Raw genomic sequence first — 7,480 nt, forward strand, 5'->3', positions numbered from 1 at the left:
CGGGGTGTTTGTTTTGCCTGTTTGGTTGTGGTTTTTTGTTCCTTTGCACCTATTCTCCGTCCTCTACCATGGAGATATTGAATATTCAGGTGCATCTGAAACAGTACACAGACGTTGGAAGTTTGAAGGTCCGTCTCTCGGGTGGTTTCAGCACTGGGTCTCACCACCAGTGCATTCAGTGCGGTGGGCAGCATTTCTCCACGTGGAGAAAGACGGGTATCACCACACTCCATAAATATGGCCCCTGATGGGCCCCAGCATACTTATGTTCTCATTCATTCCCTGTTCACTTAAACTGTTCAGTTGGTTTGACTCAGTCTGTACGTGCAAATTGCCTTCAGCTGGAAGTGACTCGGTCGGCTCTCCAGCTGCAGAAGTCACAGTTGTGTGGCTTCCCCAGATAGACTGGTCTCCGGGCAGCCCCGCAGCAAGTGACTCGTCCTTTCTTCACACTTTCAAGATACTATAAATGCCTGTTACTCCAGAACTTTAATTAAAATACTATTGGAACCAGTTACCAGATACATTTAGTAGCAGGTAGCAATTTTGTCTCGATGACACATTTTTTATTTGTTTGAGGAAGTCAGGAAGTTTGATCAATGTCAAAAGAACAAGTGTGACCATATTTGCTGGTATTTTTTTTTTATTACAAGCCTAAAAATGTTATATTGTGTAGTAAGATTCAAGGAATACTAGGAAGGAATCTCAAGAATTTAACTGGCTTTGGCCCTGTCCGCTGGGACAGTTATATCCTAAGAATTCCCCTCTCACTCCAAAGCTAGAGGTTATGGAGTATGTTTTTAAGGCACACAGGGGTTGGGAGACTTCCTGACTCCTAGCCTAGTCATCTGCATTATGGCTTCTTTATCTACATTGGATAGAGAGTGTTCTTTAAATATCTCTTTCTGTAATTTAACTGCACTTCTTCTAGTCTGTGCTCTCTGTAGCGGGGGATAGGTGGATAAGGGCTCTCCTAAAATATTCCTTCACATCGTTAAAAATAGTTTTAAAGCAGCCTCCCCCCTTATTTTCATTATGCATAATAATAATCATTTTAAATCTTTGTATACTTTTCTGCTTTCCATTTTTCTAATATTTTCTTTTGGGCCTCATGTCTCCAAAATAAATTGACCCACTTCCAGGAATAAAATAACTACTAATATGTGTGCCTTATAAAATCAAACCATTGTACACCACAAAGGAAATTGGTAATAGAAATTAAGAATGCCATTGATTTGTGTATCTTTTCTAAGACATCTCACGTCATTTGTGTCATGTTAGAAAATAGTTCATTCAAAATAAAAACTGGAGGGCCGGCCCGGTGGCGCACTGCTACAGTGCGCCGCTTGGGGGCGCGGCGGCGCTCCCGCCGAGGGTTCGGATCCCACATACAGACCAGTTCCCGCTCACTGGCTGAGCGAGGTGCGGACGCGACACCGAGGGTTGCGATCCCGTTGCCGGTCCTGGTCCGGTGCGGGCGCGACACCGAGGGTTGCGATCCGTTGCCGGACACGACAAAAAGGAAAAAAAATAAAAAATAAAAAATTAAATAAATAAATAAAAACTGGAGAAGGAATACTAGCAATACTTGTGTTAAAATTACTTGGATGACATTCTGCATTGGCTGGAAATTTCTTTTTAACTTAGGAAATTTTAGAAGAGTGGATGAATTTAAACCTTTTTTTTTTTATCTTACTTAATATTGTAGTTATTAGAAGAGACACTGTAATGATGTCAAAGAATTCAACACAATACCTGGCACATAACGGAGGTCCCATAAATAGTAGTTACCAGCTGATTGAGCTTCAGTGTATTCAAGGATATTTTTTAACAAAAAAGCAAAAAACTTCTTTCTAATTAGATAATGAAGGCTACTTAGTTGGAGACTCTCCAGATAACTGCTATATTATGTAAGAATTTATAGTATGAGGCAAGAAATACCCTGAATGCTGTAAAGCTGTGCAAGTGTCCAAAATACTTAACAAGGTGTTACAGGGACAAAAACATTTCCAGGGTATGGAACCTGTTAAACATATGCCTGATCATTTGAATACTACACAATACGGAACATTCTCCGTCTTATGCTTTCAATGAAGACTTGTTGAGAAAATGCAGATGTGAGTTGCTATCCAAGGACTCTTAAAACAAACATGAAGATTAATTCAATTGTTTCCTGAGAGATTGACTTCTTGCAAAAGCCAAAGAAAATCTTTCACTAATCCAAAAGGTACAAAAATAAGGTTGCAACCATAAAACAGGGGAGGGCTTGGTTTGGAAAAGTTAACGTATCGGGACAGGGGTAATTACGACCACTGTGAGTCTGCACTGTGAATTCCATCATTCTGTTTCTGCTCACAGAAACAGCACAATGGTTCTTTTATCTTTTTATGTTTTTACCAGGAGACTGGGGAGGCAGCTTTGATAATGGAAATTCCTATTTATATCAAATCTAAACACCCAGGATTAATGGGATTTTTTTTCCTATGACCTGGTCATATAAAACCAGTGATCTTAATTGCGAGAAATGTCAAGGAACCTATGATCCAGAAGTGCCTTCTAAATTATTTCAATAAAAAAGTATCAAATTATATTCAAGCAATCTAGTTTCTCAGCTTGGATATAAAACAACATAATTTCATACTACACACAATCTCAGACATTTCTCTTCTTGTTCTGCAGGGACCAACCTCACTCCACCCAGAGATTCTTCTCAGTTGTGGGAATCCCTGACAAATGTCGCCACGTGCTTCTTAAACTCACCTTCCTGGTGACCACAAAGCTGGCATGATTTCTTGTCCCACCTCTAGCTCTCAGCAGAAGCCCTGGCGACAGGGCTCATATCAGCTGCTGGTGCTGGATAAGCCATGTCCCATCAATACCAGGCCCCAGGCAGCTGATGACCAAAGTGAAGACCACCAGTGGTGCAAGAGGAACCGTCTCCTGCCACCGTCGAAGCTGCTGCCACCCCTGTGTGGGTGACTTCCATTCGCTTTCACATGGTGATGTCTAGGAAGCAGCTTGTTCCTTCTCTGTATCTTCTTACACTGCCAGCCCCTCTCACCTTAAGCCTCGAGTGTAGGTCTGTGGGGTGGGGCTCTGGAGGGCTCTGTACCAGCAGTTCCTTTCCCTCTGAAGCCACTGTCCGAGGATTTCTTCCCAAGCATCAGGGGTTTTTTTTGTCTGTTCTTGTTTGTTTGTTTTACCCTAGTCTTACCACATAACTCATATCCAAGCTGCTATACTCAGAATGGATTTTATGTTTAGATAAGTTTATTGATTTCAAATTCCTTGAAATTAACAATAATAATCTAATTCAATACCAAGTATTTTTGTACCTGGTACATAGTGCATGCTCAGTAAATATTTATTGAATGGATAATCAGAGCCTACTCTATGTCCAGCATTATGGGGACTCAAAGATGAACAAGATTTGGTTTCTGCCTCTGAGGACCTGATCACCTAGAAGGAGACAAAGGAACAAAAAGAATCCCACAGAGACATGAATGAAATGTTCTGGGGCAGGCGGGCGGGAGAGGTTGAACCTGGATGTGTGCAGTATCCGACTCCTAGCAGCCAGGTAGCGACGCTCCATTCCCTAATCACTTCCAATCAGCATGTTTTTGCTGTCTCTTATTCTAGATCGAGATCTAGTTTCTTCGGTCTGTTTCTAGAGTATAGCTCCTGTCACTTCAGGTCATCCCTGCACAGTCGGTAGATAGAGCTAAGGCCCAAGCTGCGTCACATTGTAGGACCATGCAGGAGGACTCCACAGTTGTGTCTTACCGCGTTCCTGACGTTAGTGGGTTAGAGAGAAGAAAGGGGAGGGAGGGTCTGTTCGTCTGCTCTGGCTGCCGTAACAAAATGCCACAGTCTGGGTGACTTAAGTAACAGAAACTTGTTTCTCACACTTCTGGTGGCTGGAAGTTGGAGATCAAGGCATCGGCACGTTTGGTTTCTCCTGGGCCTCTCCCCTGGGCTTGCAGATGGCCGCTCTTGGCTGTGTCCTCACGTGGCCTTTCCTCCATGTGGGGGCATCCCTGGTGTCTCTTTGTGTGCCCAAATCTCCTTTTCTCATAAGGACACTAGTCCTATTGGATTAGGGACCCACTCTTATGACCTCGTTTAACCTTAATCACCACTTAGAAGGACTATCTCCAAATCAATTCACACTGGGGGCTTGGGCTTTAACATATGAATTTTGGGGAGACACAATTCAGTTCGTAACAGAGGATTTGCAACATTTCACGTGGGGGCTTGGAATTACGCTCAGAGGTATCTGCCTGTGTCTCACACTCCTTAACTGATTATCTTGCTATGCCATTCATCATTAACGGAACAGCGCCTTTCAAAATCAGCACTTTGCTCCAGAACTTCACGTGACATCCTGGGCCAATAACTAGTCTCACGGCTGCAGGCTTTTATTTGTTTATTTTTTGTTCTTTTTTTATTGTGGTAAAATACGCATAACATAAAATTTACCATTAGCGAGATTTAGAACACTCACAATGTGTGCAGCCATCACCACAATTGAGTTCCAGAACATTTTCAACCCAAGTGGAAATCCTGAACCCATTAGGCGGTCACTTGCTCTTCTATCCTCCCCCCGGCCCTTGGCAACCACTAATCTACTTTCTGTCTCAATAACTTTGCCAACTGTGGACATTTCACATAAATGGGATCATACAATATGTGCCTTCTGCATCTGGCTTCTTTCACTTACACAGTGATTTCAAGATTCATCCATGTCGTAGCATGTATTTGAGCTTCATTCCTTTTCATGGCTGAATAATATTCCAACTGTATGGATATAACACATTTTGTTTATCCATTAGTCAGTTTTCAAGACATTTTAGTTGTTTCCACCCTTCAGCTATTGCAGAGTGCTACTATGAACATTTATTAGAAGTTTTTGTATGGACATATGTTTTCAACTCTCTGCGATACATGTCTAGGAGTGGAATTGCAGGGTCACATGGTAACTCTATGTCTAACTTTTTGAGGGACCATCAAACTGTTTTGCACAGTAGCTGACTCATTTTAAATTCCCACCAGCAATGTTCGAGGGTTCCAATTTCTCCACATCCTCACCAATACTATCTTCTATAATAACAATAATAATTATTATTATATAATAACTACTATAATTATAATTATTATATCCTAATGGGAGTAAAGTGGCATCTTGTGGTTTTGATTTGCATTTTCCCTAATGACTAATGATATTAAAGATGTTTTGCATGTGCTTGTGACCTTTTGTATAACTTCTTTAAGAAATGTCTGTTCAAGCTATTTTCTTATTGGCTTGTTTTTGTTTTTGAATTGTAAGAGTTCTTATATTCTAGATACTAGACTATTATTATATATATATATGATTTACAAATATTTGTACATGTGGATTTTGTTTATGCTACTCTTTGAGATAGGTAGGCATTATTGGAAGAAGCCCTGGATAATTTTTAACTACATATCTCTAAAAAGAAAATATAACAATAGCAAATATCAAAATTAACATAAAAAGAGGCTTAGTAAAATAATAGGGAAAGTAATGGGGATGGGGGGGAACTATGTCAAATGTTTAAAGTGAATGGTAGGGTTAGCTCAGTTGGTTGGAGCGTGGTGCTGATAACATCAAGGTCCAGGGTTCGATACCTGTATTGGCCAGCCACAAATAAACAAGTAAAATTAATGGTAGATGAGAAGAAAAAGAATTTAAGTATAAAAATTACTTTTCTGGAAGTCAGTATGTTAATTACAAGAAAAAAATAAGGATGAAAGATGAAAAATTTTAAAGCAATGAGAAAGAATTTTTTTTTCAAAAATTTATGACCAGTTTTATTTTCAGATGAGGTTAGGTAACCACGAGATAAAATTTAAAGAACTGTAAATTAACATATTTGTTTGGGCTTAAGGTCTCATTTGGTAATACGAACACTTTAACTTAGAAGAAGCTTTTGGTAAACCAAAAGTGAATTTTCAATACTACTCCTATTCCTGAAAGAGGAGGGGAAAGAAAGAATGAGCCTACGGAGAGCCACTCTCCCTAAACAGACTGCTGACAGGTAAGCAGATGGCGAGAACCTTCTGCTCTTGCTGAAACTTGCAGAAAAACAGTGTAAATCTTGCAGCTCTTACAACTGCCAGCCAAATGAAATATGATTACCTCCATATGATTTCTATCAATTCCAGTCAGCAAAGTTGTAAGTAATCATTTCTTTAGTTTTATGAATTTCCACATGTACTAGTGAAGATATAGCAGAAGTTTGTTTCTAAATCAATTGTACTTTATTCATATATATAGGCATGTAGTGAAAGGCAAAATAACCTGAAAAAATACCTTTGCAGTTAATGTCTTTAGAATTCAATTTTTTAAAGGGGGGTGGGCACTCTTTCATATGCGTTTAAATATATTTTGGCAGACAGCCTGACATTTAGTTTTGATTATAATAAATTATTATTACTACTACCTATGTGTTATAATTACCAGTTATAGTCTCTCAGAAGAGAATAGTAAAGCAGTTTAGACTGTTAAGAATGATGAGGGAATTTCTTTTTATTTCCAATAGAACTAACAAGACCATCTTAACATCTCCTAGTAGCACATCCTGTAGGGCAGATTGCTAAATACTTTACAAATTATAATATTTCAGTATAACATACTAGATACACACAAAAAATAAAAACAGAGGAAAAGACAGAGCGACGTGAAGCTTTGAGCACTGAAGACACTCTGCCACGATGCAGAGTAGCTGTGAAACAGGCCTCTCCTTCACTTATAAGGAGTAAAGGAAACACAATAAAAGAGAGAAGGAATTTGCTCGAAGCTCCCAATTCCTAGTTCACCAATTGAAGACTAAATCGTAGGCTGTTTGGGAAAAACATTGTTTTAACAGTGGCACTCTCAGTTCACTGAATCAATTCCAGTATGAAACGTTCAACAAATCCTTCATTAATAAACTCTGAAAATTGTGGGTGTTTTGGAGAGGAGGATAAATGGACAGCGGGAGGAGGGCACCGTGTAGGTACTGTCTGAAGTAAGTACAATTCTCCTGCATTCGTTTGTTTTCAAAAGAGAAAAAATTAAAGTATTAAATCTCTGAACACCACCACCCAAATCAATTTATGCTGTCATAAGAAAACAATACCTGGGGCCGGCCCGGTGGCGCACTGCTATAGTGCGCCGCTTGGGAAGCGCGGTGGCGCTCCCACCGAGGGTTCGGATCCCACATACAGACCGGCCGCTCACTGGCTGAGCGAGGGGCGGGAGCAACACCGAGGGTTGCGATCCCGTGGCTGGGTCCGGGCGCGACACTGAGGGTTGCAATCCGTTGCCGGTCACGAAAAAAGACAAAAAGGAAAAAAGAAAAAAAGAAAAAAGAAAACAATACCTGAGCATCTAGTGTTCGGGGCGTAGCTCACAGCTAATCCTGGGCTGCTGGTAGCACAGCCTGTGGTGACCAGCAGCGTGTCGGGGGGGGGGGGG

The sequence above is a fragment of the Galeopterus variegatus genome, unplaced genomic scaffold, assembly GCF_000696425.1.
Source record: "Galeopterus variegatus unplaced genomic scaffold, G_variegatus-3.0.2 Scaffold1767, whole genome shotgun sequence".
Taxonomy (NCBI): Eukaryota; Metazoa; Chordata; class Mammalia; order Dermoptera; family Cynocephalidae; genus Galeopterus; species Galeopterus variegatus.